At 44.2% G+C, this 14,796-nt stretch overlaps 7 non-coding genes across 7 annotated transcripts in view; all 7 read right to left on the bottom strand.

The window, feature by feature from the left end:
• The window catches only part of trnag-ucc (transfer RNA glycine (anticodon UCC)), a 72-nt gene extending 35 nt beyond the window's left edge, over positions 1–37 (bottom strand). The window contains exon 1 of the tRNA in view: positions 1–37. This exon is cut by the window's left edge and continues 35 nt beyond it. This is a non-coding gene — a tRNA (tRNA-Gly).
• A 1,192-nt stretch (positions 38–1,229) lies between these two features.
• On the bottom strand, positions 1,230–1,311 carry trnas-aga (transfer RNA serine (anticodon AGA)). Its single transcript has one exon. It is a non-coding gene; the product is annotated as a tRNA-Ser (tRNA).
• Positions 1,312–1,519: 208 nt separating this feature from the next.
• trnaa-cgc (transfer RNA alanine (anticodon CGC)) lies at positions 1,520–1,591 on the bottom strand. Its single transcript has one exon. It is a non-coding gene; the product is annotated as a tRNA-Ala (tRNA).
• A 262-nt stretch (positions 1,592–1,853) lies between these two features.
• trnag-ucc (transfer RNA glycine (anticodon UCC)) lies at positions 1,854–1,925 on the bottom strand. Its single transcript has one exon. It is a non-coding gene; the product is annotated as a tRNA-Gly (tRNA).
• Positions 1,926–3,117: 1,192 nt separating this feature from the next.
• trnas-aga (transfer RNA serine (anticodon AGA)) lies at positions 3,118–3,199 on the bottom strand. The gene has a single exon. It is a non-coding gene; the product is annotated as a tRNA-Ser (tRNA).
• A 209-nt stretch (positions 3,200–3,408) lies between these two features.
• On the bottom strand, positions 3,409–3,480 carry trnaa-cgc (transfer RNA alanine (anticodon CGC)). Its single transcript has one exon. It is a non-coding gene; the product is annotated as a tRNA-Ala (tRNA).
• A 263-nt stretch (positions 3,481–3,743) lies between these two features.
• On the bottom strand, positions 3,744–3,815 carry trnag-ucc (transfer RNA glycine (anticodon UCC)). Its single transcript has one exon. It is a non-coding gene; the product is annotated as a tRNA-Gly (tRNA).
• Positions 3,816–14,796: the final 10,981 nt, after the last annotated feature.

Here is a 14,796-nt window from a genome sequence, read left to right as displayed (position 1 = left end):
TGGAAGGCAGCTCTGCTCACCACTATACCACCATCGCTGTGCAAAAAGCCTTTCCCTGCAAAATCGGTAATATCTTTGGTCATTGAGACTGGAAGAGGCTGTTTTCGTGAGGACAGGCTGCTCCAGCTACACTGGAGATCACACAACATTGTCCAGGAAGTCGAGTCAGGTCTAAAGATGTTGGTGGAAGACGCTGTGTTTTCTGATCTCAAGCATCCTGGGTCCGTACACCGGCTGCACCGAAGGGCTGGTATCCTGTCCAGGAACATTTCAGTATGAGATTTGGGTGTGTCACGTTAGCTTCCACTAATGTAGCCTGGAGCCCTTTGGCCTCCAGTGTAGACGAGGAGTGGGTTCCAGAGGCCTCATACATGTGAAGCATGCGCTCTACCGCTGAGCTACATCCCCTTGGCAAGCTGGGAATTTTTGCCTTGTTTTTGTCAAAGTGCCCGAATGGAACACTGACCAAAGGACTTTGTTTAAATCTTGTACATTGCCTCGAAACCTATCAATAACAAACTGTGATGACGGGAAATTTAAACCTGGGTAAAGTGTTGCATCACTACAACAGCAATAACAGTGGAAAAGTAGGACATTTGCAGCGTTTCTACTTACCTTGTGACAAGGAACCCAAGCATCATTACTCTCATTACTTAACATTGTCCAGGAAGTCGAGTCAGGTCTAAAGATGTTGGTGGAAGATGTTGTGTTTTCTGATCTCAAGCATCCTGCATCCGTACACCGGCTGCACAGAAGGGCTGGGATCTTGTCCAGGAACATTTCGGTAGGAGATTTGGATGTGTCACGTTAGCTTCCACTAATGTAGCCTGGAGCCCTTTGGCCTCCAGTGTAGACGAGGAGTGGGTTGCAGAGGCCTGATAAGCGGCATTCAAGAATTGCCAGGGGATGCATAGGTGCGAACAGGCCGCTCTAGGTAGCTGTGAGATGATATGATATTGTCCAGGAAGTCAACTTTACAACTATGACGGGTAGCCACAACGATTTTACCTTTTGTCACAAAGGTCATTTGTCAATTTACAGCAGTCATGTTGAAAAAGACTACACCAGGTCTCTGTTGTTCTCCGACAAAGCGGAAAGCCATTTAACTCAGCTTTCGCAGACAAAGAAGGATTTTCACACCTCTTAGTATTCTTTCAGAGCAATATTGTCCCATGTCGCACCTGTGATGTACTTGCAAATGTCGAACACATAGACTACCACTAGTTTCCCGTTGTCAGCAGGATTCAAACCTGCGCGGGGAGACCCCAATGGATTTCTAGTCCATCGCCTTAACCACTCAGCCACGACAACTCGCAATATGGCTGCAAAACCATCTGTCAAATTTTTTTTAGAACTGTCTCAATGGCTGAGGAAAAACAGGTTATTTACATGGATGTACCAATGTTTTTATTCAGCTCAACTTTGCAGTCTCTGGCACTGTCTTTCAATCAGTGTTTGTTCTTTGTACAGAATAGCCTAAGCAGTTTAGCAAACATTCTGGTGTTACCATAAGACCAATTGGAGATGCCGGGGATTGAACCCGGGGCCTCATACATGCGAAGCATGCGCTCTACCACTGATCTACATCCCCTCAGCAAGCTGGTAATTTTCGCTTTTTTTTTTTTTTGTCAAAGTGCCCGAATGGAACACTGACTAAAGGACTTTGTTTAAATCTTGTACATTTCCTCGAAACCTATCAATAACAAACTGTGATGATGGGAAATTTAAACCTGGGTAAAGTGTTGCATCACTACAACAGCAATAACAGTGGAAAAGTAGGACATTTGAAGCCTTTCTACTTACCTTGTGACAAGGAAACCAAGCATCATTACTCTCACTGGAAGAAAAACAACTGCGATGGCCAGGAATCGAACCTGGGTCAACTGCTTGGAAGGCAGCTCTGCTCACCACTATACCACCATCGCTGTGAAAAAAACTTTTCCCTGCAAAATCGGTAATATCTTTGGGCATTGAGACTGGAAGAGGCTGTTTTCGTGAGGACAGGCTGCTCCAGCTACACTGGAGATCACACAACATTGTCCAGGAAGTCGAGTCAGGTCTAAAGATGTTGGTGGAAGACGCTGTGTTTTCTGATCTCAAGCATCCTGGGTCCGTACACCGGCTGCACCGAAGGGCTGGTATCCTGTCCAGGAACATTTTAGTATGAGATTTGGGTGTGTCACGTTAGCTTCCACTAATGTAGACTGGAGCCCTTTGGCCTCCAGTGTAGACGAGGAGTGGGTTCCAGAGGCCTCATACATGTGAAGCATGCACTCTACCGCTGAGCTACATCCCCTTGGCAAGCTGGGAATTTTTGCCTTGTTTTTGTCAAAGTGCCCGAATGGAACACTGACCAAAGGACTTTGTTTAAATCTTGTACATTGCCTCGAAACCTATCAATAACAAACTGTGATGACGGGAAATTTAAACCTGGGTAAAGTGTTGCATCACTACAGCAGCAATAACAGTGGAAAAGTAGGACATTTGCAGCCTTTCTACTTACCTTGTGACAAGGAAACCAAGCATCATTACTCTCATTACTCAACATTGTCCAGGAAGTCGAGTCAGGTCTAAAGATGTTGGTGGAAGATGTTGTGTTTTCTGATCTCAAGCATCCTGCGTCTGTACACCGGCTGCACCGAAGGGCTGGTATCTTGTCCAGGAACATTTCGGTAGGAGATTTGGGTGTGTCACGTTAGCTTCCACTAATGTAGCCTGGAGCCCTTTGGCCTCCAGTGTAGACGAGGAGTGGGTTGCAGAGGCCTGATAAGCGGCATTCAAGAATTGTCAGGGGATGCATAGGTGCGAACAGGCCGCTCTAGGTAGCTGTGAGATGATATGATATTGTCCAGGAAGTCAACTTTACAACTATGATGGGTAGCCACAATGATTTTACCTGTTGTCACAAAGGTCATTTGTCAATTTACAGCAGTCATGTTGAAAAAGACTACACCAGGTCTCTGTTGTTCTCCAACAAAGCGGAAAGCCATTTAACTCAGCTTTCGCAGACAAATAAGGATTTTCACACCTCTTAGTATTCTTTCAGAGCAATATTGTCCCATGTAGCACCTTTGATGTATTTGCAAACATAGAACTTGTAGACTACCACTAGTTTCCCGTTGTCAGCTGGATTCAAACCTGCGCGGGGAGACCCCAATGGATTTCTAGTCCATCGCCTTAACCACTCGGCCACGACAACTCGCAATATGGCTGCAAAACCATCTTTCAAAAAATTTTTTAGAACTGTCTCAATGGCTGAGGAAAAACAGGTCATTTAAATGGATGTACCAATGTTTTTATTCAGCTCAACTTTGCAGTCTCTGGCACTGTCTTTCAATCAGTGTTTGTTCTTTGTACAGAATACCCTAAGCAGTTTAGCAAACATTCTGGTGTGACCATAAGACCAAATGGAGATGCCGGGGATTGAACCCGGGGCCTCATACATGCGAAGCATGCGCTCTACCACTGAGCTACATCCCCTCGGCAAGCTGGCAATTTTCGCTGTTTTTTTTTTTTTGTCAAAGTGCCCGAATGGAACACTGACTAAAAGACTTTGTTTAAATCTTGTACATTGCCTCGAAACCTATCAATAACAAACTGTGATGATGGGAAATTTAAACCTGGGTAAAGTGTTGCATCACTACAACAGCAATAACAGTGGAAAAGTAGGACATTTGAAGCCTTTCTACTTACCTTGTGACAAGGAAACCAAGCATCATTACTCTCACTGGAAGACAAAGAACTGCGATGGCCAGGAATCGAACCTGGGTCAACTGCTTGGAAGGCAGCTATGCTCACCACTATACCACCATCGCTGTGCAAAAAGCCTTTCCCTGCAAAATCGGTGATATCTTTGGGCATTGAGACTGGAAGAGGCTGTTTTCGTGAGGACAGGCTGCTCCAGCTACACTGGAGATCACACAACATTGTCCAGGAAGTCGAGTCAGGTCTAAAGATGTTGGTGGAAGACGCTGTGTATTCTGATCTCAAGCATCCTGCGTCTACTACCAGCTGCACCGAAGGGCTGGTATCCTGTCCAGGAACATTTCAGTAGGAGATTTGGGTGTGTCACGTTAGCTTCCACTAATGTAGCCTGGAGCCCTTTGACCTCCAGTGTAGACGAGGAGTGCGTTCCAGAGGCCTCATACATGTGAAGCATGCGCTCTACCGCTGAGCTACATCCGCTTGGCAAGCTGGGAATTTTTGCCTTTTTTTGTCAAAGTGCCCGAATGGAACACTGACTAAAGGACTTTGTTTAAATCTTGTACATTGCCTCGAAACCTATCAATAACAAACTGTGATGACGGGAAATTTAAACCTGGATAAAGTGTTGCATCACTACAACAGTAATAACAGTGGAAAAGTAGGACATTTGCAGCCTTTCTACTTACCAAGCACCATTACTCTCATTACTCAACATTGTCCAGGAAGTCGAGTCAGGTCTAAAGATGTTGGTGGAAGATGTTGTGTTTTCATACAGAGGTCCTTGCTAGACCATGACAGTGCATCATCTCTGGCTGGATTGCGTGCCACATGGCAGCCGGGGTCCAACTACTGGAAGGGGGGGACAACCCTGCAGCTGACCTCTTTGTAGAGTACTTTATGGTCTAACCGGATCGTACCAACCTAGGCCTCCGGATGGGCCTGTAGCCACCTAGTAGCGTGATGGTAGTGCCATGGCTGCTGCTCCGCCCGTGCCAGATTGCTCCAGAGCATTATGCCTCTTACCTGATAGGCAATAAAGAGCCATAGGAAGAAGCCTGAAGGAATTCAATTTGGCACAAGAACCGCTACCAAAATCCCGGAAAATGTCCAAAGACGTCTCAGGCATGCATCACTGTCCAGCAGCGGTGTCATCTGCATACTGGGAGAGCTTAACCCGTTGGCCCCCACTACCCTGTACTGAAAAAACACCCACACCTGGGTCCACCCGAATGGCTGGGGCTCCATGTAGAGGACGTACAGGAGTGGTGAAAGAGGACAACCCTGCCTCACCCCTGAGTGTACCCTGAAAGCTTCCCCCATGTGCCCGTTAACTAAAACCCTACTCTCTACACCGAGTATAAAGTCTGCACCCAACTCACAAACCTCTGGCCAGAACCTAACCTTTCTAAAACCCTGAACAGAAAACCCCAGTGGACCCTGTCAAAAGCCTTTGCCTGGTCGAGACCGACTACCATGAGTGGCAGGTGCCCGTCTTCTGCCCAGGCAATGGCATCCCTGACAAGCTGGAGATTCCATCTCACAGAACGCCCTGCCACCCCACACGTCTGGTCCACATGTACCACAGAGTGCTGTGCCTAGACGGTCTGCTAGAACCTTTGCCAGGAGCTTAAAATCAACACATAGCATAGTTAGCGGCCACCAGTTGACCAAATCCACACTGTCTCCCTTCTTAAATAAAAGGGAGATGACTCCAGTGGTCATCGACTCTCCCATCACACCCATGTGGAGTATCGTGGACAACACCTCCAAAACCACCGAGCCGATTACATCCCAAAACTGCAAATAAAACTCAACCAGTATCCCATCTGGGCCAGGTACCTTCTGTCTCCCCATTCAACGAAGAGCCCCCTCAATAAGGGTGAGCGGGGCCTCCAAAGCCTCGGCTATATCTGACGGCACCTGTTGGGTCAAAAAATCAAGGAATCCCTCCCCTGCCTCTACATCTACCTCCGCCTCCTCAAAACCAGTGCGGTAGAAATCTGTGGCGACCCGCACTATATACAGGAATCCTGAAGTTAATTTTAATATCTTTTTAAGACTTTTTCAAGACCTTCCCAATATTTTTTAATACCTCACCGCCACTTCAATATGTCACCATTTACATCAGTTACACTTTTAACTAAACAGCTTTAGTTTGTGATAAAGACAACAGACCACTAAGACCACTATGAACCAACAGAATTCAAAATAGGCTGAGACTCAAGGGCAAAGTTTGTTAAAAAAAAAAAACATTGCTCCACTCTCAAAAAACAACAATCAGGACAGTCATGACATGTGCCTCAGCTCATTTTATTTTGTGTCCAGCAGCTTCTCAGTTTGGTCCAGTTCGTTCTGTTTTTCTTTACGTCGTCTTCTCAGGGTGTTGGACTTTGTTTTCAGTTGTGCCATTAATGTCCCAGATTTCCCCTCTGCCTGCTCTGCTAACTCATCAGCATCTGTTTGGAGGGAGCTGCACACCTCTGTCAAAACCATTCTTTTCTTTTTCAGGTCTTCTCTTTCCTCTTGCACTGCTTTTCTTTTGAGGTCCTGTGTGGCACTCTGCTTCTTCTTCCGTTCATCTTCCAGGTAAATCCTGTACCTTGACCTTGCAGAGGCCACTGAAGCCATGAGCTCCTTTGTGAGAGGTACCTTAAAAAGACCTCCACGGACATTGATCTTGTCACATATCAGCCTCAAAGCTTCCATCGATGTTTCAAGGATGTTGCACGTTTCAACCTCCTTGTTGATGCAGAACCCTCTTTCCACCGTTGCTTGTCCATGGGACAGAAGTAGAAGGCTCTGAGAAAACTTGGATAGCTCTGGGTAAGACTTGCTGAGGGCTGAATGCAGGAAGACATCAAGTCGCTCCTTCAGTGGCTGAAAGGAGAGGAATCCCTCGTCTCTTGCCTCAAGTGAGAGAAAGCTCTGAAACTGTTGTATGATTACATCACCTGGAATAATAGAATTTTTAAAAAAAAGTTACTAATAGGTTAGATTTAATTCCAGTCCTTTTATTCATCTTTCGTTGGACAAATACACAGCACAGCGTCTGTACACATAAAAAAGGAAAGCAATGTATTGTAGATATCTTCTGTGTGTATACTATTGTTATTCTTGTCTTTGTTTTATTTCTACCGGTATTTTTTCTGTAATGATTTATTTTATTTATTTATTCTTCTGCCTCTCTTTCTATGTCATTCAGTCTATGTCATATGTTTTTATTTGCCTCTGCTGTCATGTATGTTCTCTGTTCTGTGTCTGTTTAAAAATGAATAAAATATTGGATAGAAAAAGCTTAGACACTTTCACAACCTTTACAAACCGCCACAGCAGACTCTTAAAAGGATATAGCAAGTAATCAGTGACAGAACCATCCTACTATCCTACCATTAACCCATTGAAGCCTGGAAAGCATATACGTCGTTTTGTAGTATTTGTATATGCTCTCAAATACTTTTTGAATTTCATTTCTATCTGCTACAGAGGCTGAAAAATCGATTATTTAGTAGAAGCGTTCACACTTCTGTTAAATTTCCAGAAGAACTTCAGGTTTTAGGGGCTTATTTTAAAATCGCCCAGAGGTTTTACAGGCGTTTCAGGCGTCAATGGGTTAAACAGATAATTCTTCTTACTGCTTCTTTCTAATCATGAAAAATGTTGATTTGAAATATGTGTGATGAATTTATGCATTGCACAAGTTGGTCAGGAAGGGGTTAAAGGTCCTGGATATCGCCAGGAAGAACTGGAGCTTTGCAATTATTAGAGGATCTGCTTGTGCTGCCTCAATTGTGTCATAAGATGCAGTACTGGGAGTTGGGAGCTTCTTCTGCCTGACAGCATCCACTTACTAGTGGCCACACTTGAACTGCCCTCTCTGCCACGGGGACATTTTCGATCCACCTATGCAAAAATGGACAATGTCAGGTCACTAAAATGTTATCTGTTGTCGTGGCAGTTTTGACAACTGCACTAAGTTAGTGGGTGAGCTGGCCAAGAACAAAGCACTCAATACTCTGTTCAGCAAGATTTTTTAGTACATTCGTATTCAATACACCGCAAAATCCCGAATGACTCTTTCACAATACAACAAAGTCCCGTACACCGCTCGACTCATATCTGTTGCAGTTCCCAGCATTGATTCTTTAGTAAGCCTCAATGCGGCCCTATCTTCCTGCCCTATGCATCACATCAGGACAGAGCCCACTGGTCAACACCTTCCCCTCAGTCATGGTGTTAGAATCGTTAAGTTCACAGAGTCAGTTCCCACAATGCCTTGTGTCTTGAATACCAAGTAGGTCGACGCCTACTTCCCACCATGTGGGAACTGTCCCACCATGCAGGAAACACCAAATTTCCTTCACACTTCCCTCCTTTTGACTAACATAGTCAATTTCAAAAGCTAAAAATTTGGTTGCAGGCCAAGGGAGAACTATATCACTGATTGTTAACCTGGTTACAACATGACTGAGTGGAAACTGTGCGACAAAAACATAGAATATAAAATTCAAAAAACAGTGTACATAAGAAAATCTCAAAAATGCATTAAAGAAAAAAAAAACCACTTCTAAATAACACAATGAAATTTATCAATAAGGTATGGGAATACTGAATGTAATGTGTACAGTGCATCATGCCAATGTTTGTGAAGCATACTGACCATCCCTCCTTTAGACACATGGTCAATACCATGTGCTAACTTAGCACAGTAAAATATTTACATTCAGGCCATATCAAACCCCTCCTTTTATGAACACTTGTCCTGTTTCCAGCGTTCTCGCTCTTGTGGCCTTGCTTATTGCTGGTTTTCATTGAATTATGAAAAAGGAGACTGGTCTGGCTGGCGTTCCTGTCTCCTCCGTGAGTCAAAATTCATGAGGCTGTTGTGACCCCTGGACCCTCCCTCTTGGGTTCCTGACAGTTACTCCAGTAGGAGGGCTGTTTGACCATCCTGCAGTGTGCGAGCTGGCCTGCCATTGTCCATGGTGCTGTTCATTTGGGCAGTCGACTGCCCAGTGGTCAGGTGTCTCACTAGTGTGGCAGCCACCAACAGGATCGCGACAGTCTCTTGCCCAGTGGCCTTGTTGTCCACAGACAAAACATGTGTCTATTGTATGTCCTCTACTGCTTGAAGTCTGATCTCGACCTCGAAAAACTCTTCTTCTATAGTTGTTTGCTGTTCTCTCATGGAAATTATTCCTTGAATAGGCCTGTAGCTGAGCCATCTGTAAGCGTTCCTGAAGTTTTTGTTTTTTATTTCGTTCATTCTCCTGGTCCTCACATGCCAATTTTTCAGCATGTCTGGCATATATCATCATGTCCTGTAAGGTGTTTGTGGCCAGAGCAATGCACAGTGTTTTCACTCTGGTTTTTACATCAGGTCTTAGTCCTTGCAGAACTGCATTCTTTAACCGTTGCCAGTATGGAGAGTCGTTCTGGTTATCCGGTTCCTCTTGGCCACTATGATCTCTGAAGATTTCAGTCATCCTCATGGAAAAATCATTGACACTCTCATCTGGTTGCTGTCGTGTACTGTGGATTATTCCCCAATCCATTTTCTTTTGGAAATGGGTAGAGATGCGATCTGTCAGCTCAGTGATGGCAATTCTGTAGGGGTGACCAACAGTCCAGTTGTATTCCACTTTGTAACCTCTCCAGTCACCCCTGATCATCCCCCATTTCAGGTGCAGTTTCCCTCGAATTATGGTTTCTAATTCTTGGGTATTGGGCCGGTATTGTTCAACCAGTTGGAGCAGGGCTTTTGAAAACTTTTGCCCCCCCTCTCTGGCTGGATCAGGGAGGTCTGCAATAATTCCATGCCGTTCTTCCGGACTCCATGGTCTGAACACATATGCCGGTTGGCCTTCATGGTTCAACACCTGTATCATGGGTGCTTGTACTGTAATTCCCATGTCGTCGTTAGACTGCTCGCATGAAGTGCATCCATCAAGGGGTGTGTTTTGTGCCTGTGGCAACAGTGGTTCACAGCAAAGAGTAGGTGTGGGAGGAGTTGCGAATAAATCCTTTTGTGTGTGGCTGCGGGTGCTGTGGGCTGGTGCAGTCGGTGGAGGTGTGTTGAGGTCACGCAGTAGGACAGATTTTGGTGAGGTTGCATCCTTCTGGTCAGCCTGGCTGTTGTATGGTGGCGGGCATTCTGGGTCAGGGGTTGCAGCTGTATGACTGCTCGGGAGACGGTCTAGGTCTGTCTCCAGGCTCGTCGTCACTGGAACAGCTGTAACAGCTTGGACAACATTAGATGTTCTCTCTTTCTTTTTCTGTTCATCCCTCATCTCTGCTTCATTTTCCCACAACTCAAAAGCCTCCCAGTCAATTCTAGCCCTTTTATGTTTCCTTTCATATTTTTGTAGTCGGAATTTTAGAATTGCCAGCTGATTGGTACTGAAACTACCTTCAGTTGGAAATCCTAAATATTCCCACAGGTTAAGCTGTTTACAAGACCGCTCACCATTTTTTTCAATCATGATTTGTACTGGTCTTGTGAGTGGAAGTGATGGGGTTGTCTTTTTTGCCAATGCACAACCCATGTTTATAAAGTATTAAGTTAAAACTCACTAAAAAAGGATAAATGTTAACTTAAAGGAAAGGAAATAACAAAGGATCGCTAATAAAAGGAATGGTGAGAACACAGGATCAATGGCAACAGCTTTCACACCTAAGATTGAGAACAATTGTGAACTGTTGACACCTCCCTTCCAGTCTGCTTCACCTCGTTCTATTGTATGAGGTGACAATGATTGAGTCACAGTTTTTCAATTGTGGCTAACTTTAACTTAATGAGTATTTAACTTAATCATGAGTTCCACTCCAGCCCTCTACTATGAATTATGAAAAAATAAATAGATAAACTATGAAAGCCAAATAAACAACAAAAGGAACACAACTAAACGCCCTGGGGTTTTTCCCAACAGCTTCTTCTATGCATAATTCCCAACTATACATATATCAAATTGCTTTAGTTGAATAGAGTATTGGCTCACCCTTCGGTCCGATCACGCATTGAGTAGTTCCAGGTCATCCAGCAGGCTCTCATGCATCTCGCCCCCTTCGGCGTCCAAAAGCTTTTCCCCGGGGGGAGGTAAATGAGTTTCAGGGTCAGTTCCTCACCTGCAGATTTATCCTGGTCCAACTCAAGTGGTGATACCGGACGAGCCCCCAAACTGTCGTGGCAGTTTTGACAACTGCACTAAGTTAGTGGGTGAGCTGGCCAAGAACAAAGCACTCAATACTCTGTTCAGCAAGATTTATTAGTACATTCGTATTCAATACACCGCAAAATCCCGAATGACTCTTTCACAATACAACAAAGTCCCGTACACCGCTCGACTCATATCTGTTGCAGTTCCCAGCATTGATTCTTTAGTAAGCCTCAATGCGGCCCTATCTTCCTGCCCTATGCATCACATCAGGACAGAGCCCACTGGTCAACACCTTCCCCTCAGTCATGGTGTTAGAATCGTTAAGTTCACAGAGTCAGTTCCCACAATGCCTTGTGTCTTGAATACCAAGTAGGTCGACGCCTACTTCCCACCATGTGGGAACTGTCCCACCATGCAGGAAACACCAAATTTCCTTCACACTGTCATTTGACTTTATTATTGCCACATAAAAAAACAGATATTTCGGGCCAAATCCTGTCACAATATGTATGGCAAAGAATTCTTAACCCAGCTGTGGCCACAGAATGGTAGCGGAAAGGAGGTGTACCCAGTCAAGGCAGTAAAATCTTCCCCCCTGGCTGGAACGTTGTGAAAGAGGTAATGGAGAGCTCGAAGGATCTTGTCCATCTGCCACATGGTAAAGAGCATTCACATAACACAAGTATATTAATGGCAATATTCCTTGAATGTTTATTTTTGAAATACACTGGCATTCAGTAAGATATTAACTACAGCCCAATTTTCACTCTTCATTATTATATGTAAAATGGTTATAAGAAATACAATGTTTTGGGGTCCAAATTCACCAAACACCCTGATGTTGGCTGCAGAGCGAGCCGAGGTCGTAGCCGTAGCTTCGAGAGGTGCGGCTGCCGGTGGTAGTGCGACGGCACTTGGTTATGGTAGTGCGCGATTAGCGGAACAGAAACTAGCGATAGAGAGCTGCCGCTCTTGGCGGCTAGCAGTGGCTTTGTGGCTAACGCAAGACATGTGGGATTTCAGCGAGTTAATTCCCATTGACACGATATTAATGCTCTTCTTGCATTTTCTGCAATATGCCTCCTTGGTATTCCCTTCAACAGGCTGCAGCCATTCTTTAAAGTCCGGCATGTCCAGCCAGGACTCCGCAAACTTGCACTTGCCCATGACCGTTCATTCGAGCCTTGGGTTCTCAAAACCCAAGTAGCAGTTTTGGGAAGCGCCAGTAAGAGTACCACTAATGACAGTCGAGGAAAACCTCTCAGAATCGCTCCAAAGTATGTTCTCTTAGAGAAGCAAATGTGCAAATTGTGGCCCTCTCTGGGTGAAAAAGGACTCTGCTTTTTGCTAGAGTTTGTGACGCAGTGTCAGTGTTTTTTTGAAAGCAAATGAAGCACTGACAGCCCCTGGTGGACATGGCACCAAAGTGCAGCTGATACACATTTCAGCAGCAAAACAAATACCGCATGTTGCACTAGCAAAGATTTACCAGCAGGCGTGTGTGCTTTTTCTGATCTAAGCACTTTCTGTACATTGGATAAATGCATTGGATTGAATGAGCATGTCTGATAGCGTAAATAGTGTCGCTACATTACACAGGAGCATATATGCATTATCACATCAACATTGTATGAAGATTAAATATAATTACAATAAACAATCAAAATACACATAACATATAACACTCCTGTGGCAATGACAGTTGGCTCTTAAAGTTATGTACTTACTTGATTCCTGTGGTCTATGTCTAGTACCATCAGGTTGAATGCACTTATTGTAAGTCGCATTGGACAAAAGTGTCAGCTAAATGACATGTAATGTAATGTAATATGCATATGACTGGGTGCGATTCAACCTTCCACGGGCACACTCCTCGTGCGCTGACTCGGCTCAGTCACGTATAATGGTATATTTACAGAGGAGACGCCCTCTCGTGACCAATCAAAATACCGAACTTCAATAAAATTTGTTGGTATTGGTTGATTAAATCATGGCAAGTGGAATCACCCAATAACTCTGTTACACCAGGGACAGCTAGTGATAAAATTATAGGTAATTCACATCGGGATAAAGATATATAATCCAAATGTAACCTTATGGATTGATCTAATATACAGGGGCTTCACTTAAGGAGGCCACAACAGTCAGTGTGGGTCAAACACATGCCATTTATTTTACAAAATCTAAAACTCTAAAAAACACAGTTAAGAAAAGACAATCATATCACGGCTGGGAAACCAACCACCCACTGCCTAGGACACTGGGAGTATACTAAATGTTCAAAAGAAATATAAACCCAACACATTTCAAATAAAAACACCACACTAACTCAATGTGCAACCACAAACCATATCACCATCTAAAGTGAACTCCCAGCATTTCAGCCACACCGGTGAATGGAGGTCCCCACCAGCCGCAATACTAGAAACAGGAGAAGACAGAATGTTAAAATCCTAAAACTAAGCAACTCAAATCTAAAATAGTAAAAAAAATAAAATCAATATGGCTAAAATATAAAATACTAAACTAAAATAAAAGGCAGTCAGTGCTATGCCTTAAAACAAACAAAGCACTGTTAGTTTGTAGGACATATAGTACGAGGTTTAAATGTTGATATTTTGCATACCTCTGTAGTTTAAGACAGTGTTTCAGTCCTACGAACAAATGACAGACCCACAATTAAAATCATTAAAATACAAATACCTCAGGGTGCGTGCACCCCTACATTACCCTAACAATTAAAATGCTATCCTGATTCTAAAACAATGCTAAAAACCCCAAAAGTCCACCTTACCACATAACAGAGAGTCACAAGTAACAGCCATGTGTGCAAACAAAGGCCGCGTTCAGACTGCCACCCAAAATCCGATTTTTAGCCCATCCAGATTGGAACTGGATGGCTCTTTTGAAGTCTGAACAGTCACAAATCACATGAAATCCGATTTTTGCAAACCAGATCGAAACAACCTTCGAGAGGTAGTTTCAGATCACATTTGGACAGATGCTTCTCAGTCTGAACCGATCCAAACACTCAGATCGGTTTTGACTGTCCGTGACGTCGCTCTACGCGGCACGCGTATCGCCGGCAGCGCGGAGACGAGGTGTCCACCGGCAGCCGCGCCCGACTCATGCGGGCCCGACGGGGGCGTCCATCGGCCCGGTTTCTCCCCTGGTGCATCTGAGATGTTCTGCACCTCTACTGGACAGTGATAAGGCCAATATACTGAGGTGACCTGCCTCCATCATGTTTGTTGTTGTTGTTCTTGTCGCTGTCGCAATTATATGACGTCTGACGCTGTTACTATAGCAACCTGTCAGATCAGTCAATAATGTGGCCCAGTCTGAACAGAGCCATATCCGATTTGGACACTTGCTAAAAACAGTGTGGACAGTCAGCCCTAAAAATCGGATATGAGTAGGAATCTGATTTGAATCAGATTCGCCTGCAGTCTGAACGCAGCCAAAGAGTTTCCAGAGAGTGACTCTGATAGTCACACCTGCTGTTAATCAGCCTTTCCTCCAGCTCCTGTCTCCTCTGATTGGTCTCTGCTGCTTCCTTGTGACCTACTGCTACACTAATTAAAGCATATTTTCAATCAATCAATAGTCTTTGAAATAACCACGTTAGCTCTTATTTTACACACTCCTGTGGGTGAGTCTGAATACTTGATAGACAAGGAAACACAGAACTTTTTTAGGAACGGAACTCTGAACAGTTTTAACAGCAATTATGGAGAAAAATCATATTTTAAGCTCTACTTACTTGCATGTACAAAAACACATTGTTGGAAAACACAAGTCAAAGTTTATTTAAAGCAACGTTTAGGTTCCAGGTCAACCATGACACATTATTCCGTCTGTAGGCTATGCACTGTTGTATTCTGGGTAATGGAGTTCAGGTTCATCTAGTGACTGGAAGATTTCCAGTCCAGTTATT

Source organism: Centropristis striata, chromosome 2 (genome assembly GCF_030273125.1).
Source record: "Centropristis striata isolate RG_2023a ecotype Rhode Island chromosome 2, C.striata_1.0, whole genome shotgun sequence".
In the NCBI taxonomy this organism is placed as follows: domain Eukaryota; kingdom Metazoa; phylum Chordata; class Actinopteri; order Perciformes; family Serranidae; genus Centropristis; species Centropristis striata.
Note: the sequence above shows the minus strand (reverse complement) of the source record. Positions and strands in the feature narration are given on the sequence as shown.